The sequence below is a fragment of the Desmodus rotundus genome, chromosome 1 (assembly GCF_022682495.2).
Source record: "Desmodus rotundus isolate HL8 chromosome 1, HLdesRot8A.1, whole genome shotgun sequence".
NCBI lineage: Eukaryota > Metazoa > Chordata > Mammalia > Chiroptera > Phyllostomidae > Desmodus > Desmodus rotundus.
The window spans coordinates 139,909,008-139,920,382 of record NC_071387.1 but is presented as its reverse complement, the minus strand read 5'-3'; positions in this window follow the sequence as shown (position 1 = coordinate 139,920,382).

The window sequence follows — 11,375 nt, the reverse complement described above, 5'->3', positions numbered from 1 at the left end:
GTCACGAAATCCCCAGGCCTTTATGCTACTTCTATAAAAGTTAATTCTGTTTGACTGTTTTTTAATTAGGCTCCAATGCCAATTTTGTCAGTGAGAATAGAGTCTTGGTTACCTCATGTTTGTCACCAAGCAATAGTACTTTCATACCCTCTGAAAGGTAACCTAACACTGAGTACTAGTGTTCTCTCTGGCACAGAGTCTGAGAGTTAATATAACACAACCTACTTGGTAAAGTTTCTTTATCTTGGCATCAAAAATTGGAAATTAACTATGACTGTAACTATAATTAATGTGCATATACTGATTCCTGTGTCCAAAAATGAAAGAGAACAAAGAACATTTTAGGGTCCAAAATATTTGGAAACAAAAATATACAGATTCCAAGCTACATAAAGCTGTTTAAATATGCTATTGAAAAAGTTCAATTTTTAAAATGAGTAAATAAGAGTGAGAAGGATAGGAAAGAGAAGAATGAGCTAAGACAGAGGTGAGGAAGAACTCTGCAAAAGAAAGGAGAGAAAGGGAAGAGACAAAGTTCAGTGAAAAGATTCTGATAGGGGACTCAAGAGTTGGAAAATTTTAGTTTAAGGTAAAAAGTTATAAGCCTAGCAAATAATGTATATGTTAAAGCTTTTGTTTCAGGAACTACAGATAAGGCCTGTCTTGGCTCTTGGGAAAATAGCTGATCTCCTGGGGCACTGCTAAAGATTACCGCCTGGGGACAGCTGGAGGCATCCGGGCCTTTGTGTTCAAGGGAGAGACAGACAACCACCTGCCCCCGGAACAGCTAATTGCCCAGGACAGGAATGTTGCAGCTTCTTTCACTTAATTCTCCCTGGACTTCAAAGCTCTCACGCACCTTGTTTACTCCCTGTTATAAAAAGTCTGGCCTGGAAAAAGAAGAAAAGATGGTCTGTTAGGGTATGAACCCACTATCTTCTCAGATCGTCAGCCATCTGAATGAAGTGCCCATAAAGAGTCAGTCGCTGTCATTGCTTCTTGGGTTTGGTAGTGACAGGCAGCACAAACACCGGTGTCTTTTCCAGTTTCAATATCATTTATAGTTGACTATTATATCATATTAGCAGAAATGCTTATAACAAAAAGAATATGCAAACACATTCAGCGCTCTTTGTGAAATCAATTTTCCTGTCTCTTCCCCCAAATGGTTTTGAGAATTCATTCTGAAGTATAATCAAAGTAAAACATAATATAGTATGGGAAATTATGGCAATGTTATAAAAGAATATGGAAATTTTAAAAAAGGATAAGTAATGTTAAATGCTAAAAGATGACAGAGACCCCAAAACAGAGTACTCTGTGAAAATCTTCCCTTGTGTTAGAATAAATGGGAAAACAAATATACTGTCATGAGGCCTTTCATACATTGTTGGAGGAGAGTGTTTATCATGGGGGTAAACACAAATCTTCCTGTTATCCTGACGAGCACATTCCTCTCAGGAAGGGTGACTGAGGAAGCTACCATACCTTTTTGAATTGCACTGCAGAATCATTCAACTCTATTACCACATTTACCATATGGAAATAAAATTGTTTTGATTTTTAAAGTGATTTTCAGTAGCTTTCCCACCTGGTATGATAATGTGGTGAACAACTAACATATGTATTCTGACCTCCTTAGCAGTAGTACTTTTTGTGTAAATTAGTTTTCTGTCATAAACTAAATTTTGTATAAGTGTGGGTTGCAAAAAATTGGTTTTGCAGAGTTTCATGAGCTGAGTGGAAGCTGGTATTGAAAGGTGAGGACTTTGCATATGTGGTAAACATATTAAGGTACAAGATTTGGTTAATTATAGTACACATAATAGAACTATTAACATAATACAAACAGTTAATTTTTAAGAAAATGAAACTATCCCCATAGGACTTTAATGAAATTAAGTATAAATCTATACTTTTTACTGAAGAAAACATAGATGATAAGACCACAATACTTAACACGAATGGGAAAATACTGTCGTATTTCAGTTGTTAAGAAAAATAGTCAATGCCTGCAACTCACTCTACCTTGATCTGTTTTAAATGACTCTCTCAAAGAGTATGGTTTATATAAGTCACCTAATGAAAGTGCATACCTGATGTAAACACCCACAAGTTAATTGAACAATTGTAGGAATTCTATCAGCAAGTTTGTATTTGCATTTGTCATGCATGATATATTATTTTTGCTTACTTTAAGGTAATGGGTATACTTGGCAGGAATCAAAATGACGGATGACTCACAGTATGAAGATTTTCTGAACACAGAGTAGTTGTATAGGAACACGACTGAGAGGTAAACAGTTGAGGTGAAAATAAGTAAGCTTTAGCTGAAAATGTGCATTATGCAATACCAATTCCTTGAGCTGACTATAAACAGACACCAATATCAGGTTTCTAGTGCTTTCTGGCATAAGGTTCATTTTCTGCCAAGAAATGAAATTCATTCTGAATTGTCCCCAGAAATTAATCTTCGGCTATGTGTTAAATCATATGTATGAACTAGGCACAGGAAGCTGATGCAATAGTTTGTACCTTGAAGTCAGAAAATTTACCAGTGTGCCTGCTTTTTATAGTCAGTTTAACAGAGAGCAGCCCTTTGGCTTCACATAAAGTATACATTAATAGCCTAACCCGTACATTATGCATTCTTTACCTCCCTTTCATTCTCTGCTCACAGCCATCATTTTCTTCATCATCCTGTTCCAGTATCCAATATCTGTGCTACAGGTTGGGGCTCCAGGCCCGTCATCTTCACAACCATTTGTGAAGGGCTCACAAAACTAGATCAATAGTCCATTTCTTTCTGACATGGGCACACGGCCCTACTGCCACTGTGCTCTGTATTGGGGAAATGCTATAAGTTGTTATCATTTTTCCTTTCCAAGGTAACAGCTCCAAGTTTAGTAGAGATTCTTCATATTTCTATTTTTATAGTTTTAGTTCTAGTTTTCTTTGGAGGCTAGAAGTGTTGAGGAAAGCAACACTCTAGGTGCCATCCTACCTACTGGTCTGAAGATTTATGTTACTTCGATTTCCACGGTGCACTCTCCTGTTCTGACTTCACATTCTGCACAAATTTTCAGTCTGTCAGTGTCCCATCTTTCATCTTTCCATTAACTATATCTGTAACTCTCTCTGTACTCCTGCAGCATGTCCCTTGTCACCGCTACGTGCAAGGGCAAATGAAATCAGTGCTTTATCAGCAGAGAAGGTGATTTAGGGTGAGGGCTTATGATCTGGAGAATCTATTAGAGAGGAATAATTTATTCTTCAAGATTCCCATTAAGAATAACTATTGGATAAATCCTGATTTCACAAAGTTTTATTTCCATTTTTCATACAATGACTGTCAAATGGAAAGAATTATAGTATTGTGGGATGGAAAGAGATTTTGGCTTATAGATCATGTCACATTAACATTCTTGGGGAGCAGCAACTGAGTCTACTTTCTCCTTCTCGTAGCCAAAGAATATAAAGGAGTTGTACCAGTTGCTCCATTTATAAGCTATATAGAGGTCAAATAGAAATATCTCACTTTATTTCTGGAAAGAAGGATATTATAAAGAGAACATAAATAATTCTATACTTTAAAACTGAAGTCAATAACGATCTATAATTTTTAAAGCAGTCATGTAGTCATTATCTAAATATATCTTATCCCTTTGAAATTGGCAATAAATAATAATGTGCCCCCCCCCAAAAAAAATTGGGTGGATTCTAAATGCTTCAGTTGCATACATCTATTTAGGCTCTTTATAAGGGTAAGACACATAGGCTTATGTATGCCATGGTTTTCTTACCTCACAAGTTGAGTGATCATAACCAAAACTTTAAGAAGTCCTGAAACAGCCTCTAGGTCTGCTAGAACAGGGTAACCAAGGAAGAGGAACAACCAAACAGAAAACTGAAACAGTCTGCTTTTCTTTTTTAAAATTCCTTCATGTATTTAATTTCCCATTAAGCCTGAGTTACTACTTTTGCAACTTCACGTTTTTTTCCTAGTTCCAAAGGTTAGCAAAGGCAGTGACAAAGACATATGGGTGTACTATATATATTGCAATGTATATAGTATAGTCACAGTATATATATATTTACTTAAATATATATGAAATGCCACACTGTACTGTATATACTGTATATATGTAGCATATATGAGAGAATAAGCTACTGCAAAGCATACATAAATAATATGTTGAAATATTTACAGTAAATAATAATGATGTGTTTAAGGTAAAAAAAGTGTTGAGGTTTTCCTTTATGACAGGTACTATATTAACTATTTTAATTATATTATCTCTGCTGTATTCTCTTTATCTCCACAATAACTAACCCTATGATATAGATATTATAATCCTCACTTCATAAATATGAAAAGTTAAGCTCAGATAATTTAAATATCTTGTGCAAAAACAACCTTGGACTTAGGGTCAGAGTCAGAATTTCAATCTACGATTGCCTTACTTTAAAACACTCAATTGTTTTCATTATAAAATCTTATCTCTTATTCCATTGGGAAGGTTTTGTTATTTGAGATCTGTTTAGGGAAATTTGCAGAACATATTTGAAGCATCGTAAAAATCATAGTTTTATTTTTAATAATTTTTGTTTTGTATTTTTAAAAGTAATACATGAGGGTAGTGGAATTTGTTTAAAAATAAAAATGAAGAGCATTTTAGCTGGACTTGGTGTTTGAGAACCAACACAGTGTATCTACTCCAGTTATTTCTTCATCACTTTTCCTTGATTCTGCAGGACTTTTTCTTCAAACTCTATATTCAAGTGCAATTTGTTGTGCAGAGCCCATGGGAAAATGTCGTTACTTCCTAAATTAGGTGTGGATTATCCCTACTCTTGTTTCCTGGATCTCTATGAGCAAGTCACAAAATTATTCCCAAAGAATAAAACTGTTTGCAAGTATGATTTATCCGGAAATTATATCTGAGAAGCCAGACACCCTTCAGTACACTAATTTCAGTACTCTCTTTGCTTCTCCAATATCTGTAGCAAACTTAATATCCAATCATTGCATCCCTTTACCATCCATTGCATTCTATCTTAGGTCTTCTTGTATCACAGGGAGTTAGAATCTTTTGATTGAATATGGCATGAAAGATACTGAAAAGAAGGGAGAAAAAATAAAATAACATTGGCTATTTAGAAAATGCTTTCTCTTTGTGTACTTGCACTTAGATCTGGACCGATAGGAGAATGAGAGAGTTTCTCTTGTAGTTTCTCCCTTACATTGTTATGAACCCTGCTAGCTGGTAACATGTGTCAGCATTTCTCCTCTCTTCTTTTTAAATGGTTGTGTAGATCTCAGTAAGTGTTAGCTATTAATGATACATAGTAATGTGAGGTAATTTATCAGACTTTGGGTTGGCCAAAAAGGCTGTTTAGTTTTTTCCATAAAATAAAAGACGCATTATTCATTTTCTCCAACACTTTATTGATTTGAATATTTTGAGTATGTCTGCTATATCCCACATGATATGATGATTGTTCTCAATCAATGTCTCAATTTGATCATTATCAACTTCAAGTGGTTTACCCAATAGTGGAGCATGATCCAGCAAGAAATCTCCATCACAAAACTTTGCAAACCACTTCTGACATGTTTGATTAGTCACAGGGCCTTCTCCATACACTGCATAAATCTTTATTTATGTTTTTTTGTCTTTTTGCATTTCAATTGTGTTTTTACCTTTCTTGAAATAATAACGCATAATATGCCCAAAACACACAATTTCTTCCATCTTCAAAATTAAAATGGTTACACAAAAATTCACCAATTATGATAAGTTTTTTAAAATGTACATTGATATGACAGATGTCACAATACAAACTAACAAAATTGTTTTGAATGAAGTTAAAGACAACTAAGAGTTACTACAGCCATCTATCATACTGGAAAAAAGTCAGAACAAACATTTTGGCCAACCCAATAGCAACAATTCTTCTCAATATTTGATGAAGTATTGATTATTGTGTTCATGGTATCTATGGCCACATCTTCCCTAAAGAAAGATGAGAAAGCCTTACAAGGGGTAACTAACTTCTACTGCATTAGGAGAAGTTCTAAGGTTTTTCTTTATTTTTTATGACTTCCTTCCTAATATATTATTACTCCTTCACCTAAGGGGAGAAACTATATTTTTAGTTAAATTTGTCTCTCTATAAAATACAGTATCTTCTGAGTTGCTAAATACTTAAATAAATATATAATTTATGTTGTCCAAGGCTTTTGTAAAGATTCTAATTTATAAACACCATTAATAAGAAGTTACTAAGACTCAACTGAATTTCCAAAATGCACTGTAGGACATTTACTAAACCCATTCCTCATTCAACTATAAATAATTTAAACATCTACACTTTTCAGAGTAAATGAGCAAAATCTATTGCGGTGTTGACTTACTAATTTGTTGGAACTATTTTCCCATGATATTCCATCAAGGAAAATAAAGGCATATCTATATGTTTTAGCATATGTAAAACCTATTTATTATATGTTATTATAATATTTATTATAAATATGTGTTATATTTATAACACATTATGGGAGGGGGTCACAGTAAACTTTATCACTTCTGTAGATAAGCTACATAATGTTATCTGATTTATGGTCAGTGAGGTAGCAAACAGGGGTTATTCCAGTTTGATATTACTTATTTTTTCATTATCTAGTCAAACAATATTATGTTTAATTTGTAGCCTAATATATTTAATATTCCTTGAAAGACTCATGTCTCATATTGTGAAAATGCAAATTTATTAATCCATGTTATTTTTAATGAGTATAATGATTGTGTTTTGCCCAATGGCTACTAATATAGCATATGCAATTGCATATGATATGCAATTACCGTCCTTTTTCAGAGTAAAATCTGATGTTTCTGGGTGGCAAAGCCATCCTGTGCATATTATCTCTAGGGTAAAAGTCTTTATTGTCTGCTAACTGGCTTACTAAGATGAAAAAGCTAAAATACCTTCTTGACACTGTCCATTTTCTTAGCCCTCATGCGTGTAAAAGCTGTTTTCAGTTTCACTAGGAAAAGCAAGAAAACATATTATGGTCTCATCACATATGCTGGACAGCAAGGTGAACTGCACAAATTTCTAGTCAAAGAAAGCTTTTCAAACCTTTGTTCTCTTTTAAATCAGATACTCTGATGTTTGACATTGCTGATTTTTAGAATCCCATATGAGCTACTCCATTTACTAACATCTGAGGATATAAAACACCTTAGAAATCTGCTTCCAATTTTCAAAAGGTTGAGACTCCATTATAACTACACAGACAAATTAGCACACATGTGCACCAAGAGCCAAACACACTTGTGATTTTAAAATATATTTGCAATTATATGAATTACGAAGTGAACCAATAGAAAAACTAAAAACAAAAACAAAACAAAACAAAATAAAAAGATTTAACTATTTGGAATAGAAGGAATGGAGAGAAGAGAATATACTATATAAGTTCTTTCTGGGAAAAGTTCAGTCATTGTTAATATAACAAGAATGATTTGCATGACATCGATGTAACTTGCCAGCCAATGAGAGTGGACTGGAATGCATATGCATGAATAATGACAACTCCACTGTACAGGTTAGTGGGGGCAGTAGACACCATTGAGTGAGCATGTGTACTGTGTGGCCATTGCATTCAAAACATCTGAGCAAGTAGAGCAATGAATCTGCCTCAAATTTTGCATTAAGCTTGAATATTCCTCTGCAGAAACTATTTAGATGATTCAGAAGGCTGCAGCTATGGACAACTGGTGATTGGCAGCTTCATCACAACAAGGCACCTGCTCATGCATCATGTCTTGTGCAGAGATTTTGGTGAAACATCAAATCATCCAAGTGACTCAGACCCTCTACAGTCCAGATTTGGTGCTCTGCAACTTCTGGCTTTTCCAAGAAGTAAAATCACCTTTGAAAGGGAAGAGATTACAGACTGTCAATGAGATTCAGGAAAATACAAAGGGGCAGATGATGGCGATTAGAAGAACTGTGTGAGGTCCCAAGGTGCCTGCTTTGAAGGGGACTGAGGCATCCTTGTCCTATGTATACTGTTTCTTGCATCTTCTTCAATAAATGTCTCTATTTTCATAGTACATGGCTGGATACCTTCTCAACAGTCTTCATATGTTTGTAACATCCTTAACTTCACAGAGGGGAATTCACTTGACATCCTCAATAAGTTTATACCTTATGACAATATCTGGGGTACAAGTGCAGATACCACCAGATGAATAACAGGGAACATTAAAGACTTATTTTTGGTCCTGGATCTGAGGTTCACTGTGGAAAGGAAGAGATTTTTTTTCATAATCTCTGAAGTTTTTATAAACTCTGTAATTAATTTTCATTTTTGAACCATTTGCAAAATTTGAATCACAAGGACTATATTCACATTAAAATGTAATTACCAAGGAATATATTTATAAACATGTTGATAAATTATGTAAAGTCATCTATTGACCCCTGCCAAAATGAGAAATTTCTGCAAATAACCAAAGAAAAGTTAAAGTAATTACCTCAAATGTAGATACAACTACACACAGGTATATGTAACATTTCTGAACAGTTTAGTTGATATATTTATAGTTGCTTCGTGACTTAAGTTTATGGGTCTGTGGCTTAAATGTAACATCAAGAAGTGACTATATTTTCTCATTGTTGGTAATAATAAGCATCTGCGGATTTACAATAGTAACCAAAATTATATAAAAATATACATTACTGAAGTGAGACAAAAAGATGATATGAGGTTAAGGAACTATTGCTATCCAATATTTTATCAAAAATATTGATATAACATTTATATATGTATTCATTTTATTTCAGAATCTATACTATAGATACTATGAACATTACTCTGCAAGTAATTGAAAAATATATATCTTTGTGTCCATAAATTAAGAAATTACCAGCCAGAAATCATCTTATATTTGTAGATCTTAAATCATGTACATGCTATTAAAAATAATTGAAATTTTACATATTATTTCATAGACCAAAATTAAATCCTAATTGTATTACCCAGTTTAATTTAGTGACGTTAACTTTTGAAGTTTTTATTATTCTAATTTCATAAACAAACATATTAAATAATAAATTATTTGATAAAAGAAAACATGAATCTTTCTTTAAGTGCTCCTTCTATTATCTCTTTCATTTTTTTTCCAAATCTCATTCCTCTTTTAACTAGTGTCTCTTTTACTCTTAATATTGGAGAATAAAACACCCACACACATATACACATATATATGTGTATGTGGACATACATAGAGAGCATGAATAGTGTTATTATGCAGGCAAATATCAGGAATTAATTGAAAATATTGATAACTGGATTTATCTAATTCTGAAGAAACCTAATCTATGACATATGTACATAGAATTATGCATTTGAATGTAGAAAATAAATTGAGTGTAGCATGGTAGAAATGATCAGTGTATTTTTCTTATGCAAGCATTTTTAATATATATAGGAAATTGAAATTAAATTAACCATGAACTTTATTTGTTATATTTGACAGCTACAAATGGTGCAGAAGAGCTTAGCATCATCAGAGTCCTGTTGTAGTAATACCTGAATATTTTTATAAACTATGCTTTAATTAATGTATATTTATATTCTTGTTACAAATAGAACACTATTACAGTTAAATTAATCACATATTCCATGAAATTGACTATATATTTAATTTACACCAATGACTTAACTGAGGAAAAGAAGTATCAATGGAGAAAAATCAAGGACAAATTTTTAACATTTACCATATTATATCCATATACGTGTACACATGTATATACAAGGTCTGTCTGGAATGTATGCAGCCATGTGTACTATGAAGAATAGAGACATTTGTTGAAGAATATACAATATACAAGAAACACTGTACATAGAACAAGGAAGACTTGGTCCCCTTCAAAGTAGGCACTTAGTACCTCACAAGGTTTTTTTAGTCACCATCGTATTTTCCTGAATCTCAACCACGATATAAATTTCTTCCCTTTCAAAGGTGATTTTAGTTTTGGGAAAAACCAAGAGTTACAGGGTGCCAAATCTGGGCTGTAGGGGGCTGAGTTACCTGGATAATTTGATGTTTTGCAAAAAAACCTATGCATGAGACATGATGCATGAGTGGGCATGTTATCGTGATGAAGTTGCCAATCACCAGTTGCCCAAAGCTGTGGCTGTTTTTGTCATATTGCATTTCTCAACCTATAAATAGCATTGAGTTAGTACTCCTTATTAATTGTTTGGCCTGGAGGGGCATACTTGTGATGGACACCACCTTCCCAATCAAAAATTGCTGCAACTTTCCTGCACCTTCTTTGTGAGTGAAGATCCAGGAGACCACTGGGCCTTCTTTTCTGGATCATAGCCATAGACCCACCATTCATCTTCGTTATGACCTTCCTGAGGAAAAATCATTCATTGGCAGCGGTTTGAATCAAGTCATTAGCAGCTGCAGCACAATGTTCCTTCTGCTCTTGTAGCAGAAGCACCAGAATGAATTTTGCCGTGACACGTTTCATGCCAAGATCCCGCATCAAAATCTCAGACACAGTGGTTATTGGAATCCCCACATCAACTTCTAGTTCTTGCACTGTCAATTCACTGATTTTTGTTGACTTGTAGCCCACACACGTTCAACATTCCCAAGTGTTCTTCTCGTTGCAGGCCTTCAGAACGTGGATCGCTTCCAACATATTCTTGACCTTCTTTGAAGAGTTTGTGCCACACTTTTGTTTGTTCTGTACTTATTGTATCATCTCCAAAGGCCTTCTGAAACATCCAAATAGTTTCCATGGAGGACTGTTCAAACAATGCAAAATTTGATGCAGATTTGTTGCTCTGCTCATTTTGAATGTGATGACCATACAGTACACATGCTCACTCATCAGCATCTACTGCCCTCACTGACCAGTACAGTGAAGTAGTCCCTGTTCACACATGTGCATTCCAGTACATTTTCCTTAGTTGCCAGGTTACATTGATGTCTTGCAAACGGCTCTCATTATATTAACAATGGCCAGACTTTTTTCAGACAAACCTTGTCAGTATATATGCATGCATATGTGTATGAATATTAATCTTTCAACATAAAAATATTAATACTATTGGTTTTGTTCCAACTAGTCCATGGATGACCATCCTATGAATACATATATGAAATGACAAAGTCTCATATGGATAATTTAAAATATTTATTAGGAGACCAGGTCTTTTTTATGTGACTATATTATGAGAAATGATACATTAAACTTAAAGTAAATAGAACTGTTAGAAAAATAATAAGGGTAGTTTAACTAAAATGGTTGGTTATTATATATTTACCAATTGAAATTATAGA